Raw genomic sequence first — 4,769 nt, forward strand, 5'->3', positions numbered from 1 at the left:
TGGCGAAGGAATTGTCTTCGCCGTGGCAAAGTAAGCCAGGGACGAGCGTGTCTGCTTCACTCTTTGCCGCGGCGAAGAATTCTTCTTCGCCGCAGCGACATACATTATTTTCAGTTTTGTTAAACGCACAGTTTCGCTTTGTGCGTGTTTTGGCTGGGTAATTTGGATGAGGTATAAAAGAAAAACTTAGCCTTTTGCCCGGGGAGTCTTCGTCTTTTAGGGTTAGCTACTTTTACATTTTTCTTAGATGAACTTTGAGAGATTTGGTTTGTAAAAGGGAGAAGATTCGATTCTAACTAAAGGATTCATCTTTTGGGGAGATTTCTTATCTTTTATCTCAGTTTCATTATGTTGAACTTACTTTTTTCCGTTTTTCGCTTTTGCATTATGGATTTAGCTATGAACTAATCTATTTTGGGTTAGGGTTTTGATTGTAGTTTGGATTTTCAATGGGTTAAGTGTTTGATTGTTTTATTTTCATATGAATATGCTTTGTTTGGTTGTGTGTTTACTCTGATTTTTAATGCTGTATGTGATGAACATGATGAGATTGAGAAATGAATCATGTTAGGTTTCTTGGGTAATCACCATTATAGTATTGGATGCTAGAGATAGATTCAAGAATTAATGAAATCATTATAGGATTCTTTTGCTTAATGAGTTTGGAATTGTTAATCTTCAATTTGTTGGGTGCAGAAGGTTAATAAGGATGAATAGGAAAACATAGCCCGAGAGGGTATGTTTAACACCTTAATGAGTTCGATTTACAACCATTGCTATGAATGTGAATGTAGTGTAATTTTTAGGTTTAACCCATAAAATCCAAATGAAGTCAAAACCCTACCCGTTTTACTTGAATTGATTATCCGTGGTTTCATATTGCTTTCTAAATTAAGTTTTAATTTTAGTTTAAAATTCATTGTTATTTTAATTAGAATTAGCTCCCACCAATCCAAAGAATTCGATTGCTTCAACATGATAACATTAGGAAATTCAGTGCTTTGCTAACAATCCTCGTGGGAACGATACTCTACTTATCATTTTATTACTTGAGCGATTAGTATATTTGCTACATTTTGCATGTTGTAAGAAACATGCATCAAGTTTTTGGCGCCGTTGCCGGGGATTGTTTTAAGTTAACATTAAGTTTTTCTTTAGTTAACTAGATTGAAGTTTTTATTTTTGTTTTCAATTTTCATTAGAATTGTGATCTCACTTTCCTTCACTTGTGTTCGTTCAGTTTATGCGAAGAGCAAGACATCAACCAGTGGTTCCTGTTGACCTTGAGCTTGAGAGGACCGTGAGAAGACGAAACAGAGAGAGAAGAGAAAGAGAAAATCTTGTTATTGAAGCAGAAGAATTAGTTGCTGAAATGGCTGAACAAGAAAATAGGACATTGAGGGAATTTTCAGTTCCTACAGTGAATGGAAGTGGGTCAAGTATTACTAGACCCACTGTGCAAGCAAACAACTTCGAGATCAACCCGGATATCATCCAAATGATCCAGCAGTCGGTTAGACTCAACAGTGATTTGAATGAAGATCCGAATCAGCACATTGCAAATTTCCTAGAAATTTGTGACACCTTCAAGTCAAATGGAGTGTCGGATGATGCTATTAGGCTACGGTTATTCCCATTCTCATTGGGAGATAAAACAAAGGGGTGGTTAATGGCATTACCACCGGGAACAATAACAACGTGGAATGATCTAGCACAGAAATTCCTGACCAAGTTCTTCCCTCTAGCTAAATCAGTGAAATTGAGAAATGATATCACATCATTTCTACAAGATGATGCCGAGTCATTGTATGAGGCTTGGGAGAGATACAAGGAGTTAATAAGGAAGTGTCCACACCATGGTTTGCCAGTTTGGCTTTAGGTCCAAACTTTTTACAATGGATTGATGGGTAATGTGCAAACTATGGTGGATGCAGCTTCAGGAGGGGCCTTGCAGAATAAGACACCAGAGGAGGCGTATGAGTTGCTTGAGGTTTTGGCAAGCAACAACTATCAAAGACCAAATGAGAGAGTAACAACAAGGAAATCTTCGGGTCTTCATGAAGTAGATGCCTTCACAGCCATCTCAGCCCAACTCACTATACTTCAAAAACAGTTGGGAACTATGCAGGTAAACTCTATACAAGCACCTCAACTAACATGTGAATTTTATGTAGGGAACCTGTTATGAGTGGCAGCACAAGGGACCATCATTTTAGGAGTCATGTCTGAAGTGCAGCGGATTGGGTCTTGGGCTGAGGCCTTTGGTTTATTTCAAGTATTAATTGGTCTTGTTTACTTAGTTTATTTGCTTATTACTTTCTGTTAGGGTGTCCAGATGTTAAGTCCAGAGAGTCTTGCTGGCCATGATTATTTGGTGGTTCCAGCTTGTATTTTATGGGCCACGTTTTCCGATTCAGTTACCTATTATTTAGTCTTTGTTTGAGTACGTGTTTAGTGGGTCAGTAAGGTCCTATATGCAGTTTGTTATTTGACTAAGTCCATGCAAAATTCTATTTATATGGCAGTTACCCAGATATAGAGGGGAGTTATTTTTAGAAGAATTGTGTTTACAATCTTGGAGGCCAGGCACCTCGAATTGCCTACAGAAAATTCCCTACTTTTCTAATTAATTACGTAGATCATAACAGAACCATGTGAGCAGCAAGTGTCAAGTTGGGAACACATTTGCTTTGTCATCTTCATCAACGGAGCAAGTGAATTACTTGGCAGAAAATCAGAGACAACCAAACAACCTGTACTCCAACACATACAACCCGGGGTGGAGAAATCATCCAAATCTGGCTTGGGGAAATCTGAACTAGCAAAATAACCAATGGAACCAGAGGCAAGTTCCAAATAACCAACCAGGGGTGACCAATCAACCGGGAGATCAAAGTGTGACGAAGTTGGAGGATATGTTTGGTAAATTCATGCAAGAAACCACAGGTTTCATGAATGAGACGAGGACAAATTTTAGAAACCAAGGGGTGTCCATTCGGAATCTTGAGGTACAGATGGGCCAATTGGCCAAGAAGCTTAATGATAGACCGCAGGGTTCCTTACCAAGCAATACAGTAACTAACCCACATGAGCAAGTAAATGCAATTTCATTGAGAAGTGGGAGAGTCTTAGAAAAGGTGAGAGATCCAAGGAAAGAGGAAACTTCATCAAAGAAAAATGAAGAATCTGATGAGGAAATTGATGAAGAAATTGAAGCTGAAGAGAAACCACCCTGCCTGAGGAAAGATGAGTAGAAGCAGGAAGAAGGGAAAAAGAAAAAGAAAGAGAAATTGCCATTCCCCGAGATTCCACCAGAGTTGGCACATCACACTACACCCGTACCCTTTCCTCAAAGACTCAGAAAAGAGAATCAGGATAAGCAGTTTATTAAATTTCTTGATGTTTTTAAAAAAATGCATATTAACATTCCTTTTGCAGATGCATTGCAACAGATGCCGAGCTACGCAAAATTTCTTAAAGAAATTTTATCGAACAAGAGGAAGCTAGAAGATGAGGAAACGGTGATGCTTACGGAAGAGTGCAGCGCAATTCTCCAGAAAAGGCTGCCCCCGAAACTCAAAGATCCAGGGAGTTTTAGTATTCCTTGCACTATAGGAGATATAACCTTTAATCGAGTTCTATGTGACCTAGGTGCTAGCATTAACCTTATGCCTTTTTCTGTGTTTAAGAAACTAGGAATTGGTGAAGTTAAGCCGACACCCATAAGCTTGCAACTTGTAGATCGATCAATAAAGCATCCGAGGGGCATTGTTGAGGATGTGTTGATTAAGGTGGACAAGTTTATTTTCCTGCGGATTTCTTTGTTTTGGATATAGAAGAAGACAAAGTGATTCCTCTTATCCTGGGATGATCATTCCTAGCCACCGGAAGAGCGTTAATCGACGTTCAAGAAGGGAAATTGATCATGAGGATGCAAGATAAAGAAATAACATTTAATGTCCTTGGATCAATGGAAGCTCCACGTAAACATGAGTCGTGTTTAAAAATCGATGTGGTAAATCAGTCAAGAGTTTAGCCCTGCCAACTGAATAATCTTAAGGTGGAAATTAAGAACTGCATTGTAAAACCAAACAAGTTCGAAAGTGAGGACCATGACGGAAGAGGTTGCACAAAATTCCTAGACAAGCCACAGTTGAGTTTGAGTTTGAATAAGGCATGGGTAACTGGGATAAAAAAGGATGAAGTTAAGAAAAGAAAACAGAAGGCGGTGGGTGAGAACAGTCGAGCTACCAAAGTTGTGACCAAGGGTTGGAAATGGGTGGTGAAACTTTCAACAAAGCCATTGTGTGAAAAAGATCATCAGCAATTGAAGCTCCGGTACAAGGGAAATTTTCGGGATGTGATGTACTTGGACAGTCCGGGCTGATTGAATGATCGAGAGAGTCAAGCTATCGACTATAAACAAGCGCTTCTTGGGAGGCAACCCAAGTGTTTTCAACTTTTTGTTTGTCATTTTGGTTGTCAATTTTGTTAATTTCATTATGAGTTTTTATGAATTCTTATGTAATTGTTTTTGGGTGTTTCAGGTGAAGTCTTTAGCTAAAGGAAGTATGAAAAAGTTCCAGACTTCGCCGGGGCAAAGAAGAATTCTTCGCTGCGGCGAAGAGACGAGAAAAATAGAGTATTGCTCCTGCAAGATTTCGCCTCGGCGAAGGAATTGTCTTCGCCGTGGCAAAGAAAGTGAATAAATTTTTGGAAAATTGGCTAAGGCATTTCGCCGTGGCGAAGAAAGAATTCTTCGCCGGGGC

General features: G+C 39.2%; 1 non-coding gene across 1 annotated transcript; it reads right to left on the bottom strand.

Annotated features, from left to right (window-relative positions):
- Window positions 1-1,756: 1,756 nt before the first annotated feature.
- LOC116120623 lies at window positions 1,757-1,863 on the bottom strand. The gene has a single exon (XR_004126582.1). It is a non-coding gene; the product is annotated as a small nucleolar RNA R71 (small nucleolar RNA).
- Between the last annotated feature and the right edge of the window lie 2,906 nt (window positions 1,864-4,769).

Source organism: Pistacia vera, unplaced genomic scaffold (assembly GCF_008641045.1).
Source record: "Pistacia vera cultivar Batoury unplaced genomic scaffold, PisVer_v2 Contig94, whole genome shotgun sequence".
NCBI classification, from domain to species: domain Eukaryota; kingdom Viridiplantae; phylum Streptophyta; class Magnoliopsida; order Sapindales; family Anacardiaceae; genus Pistacia; species Pistacia vera.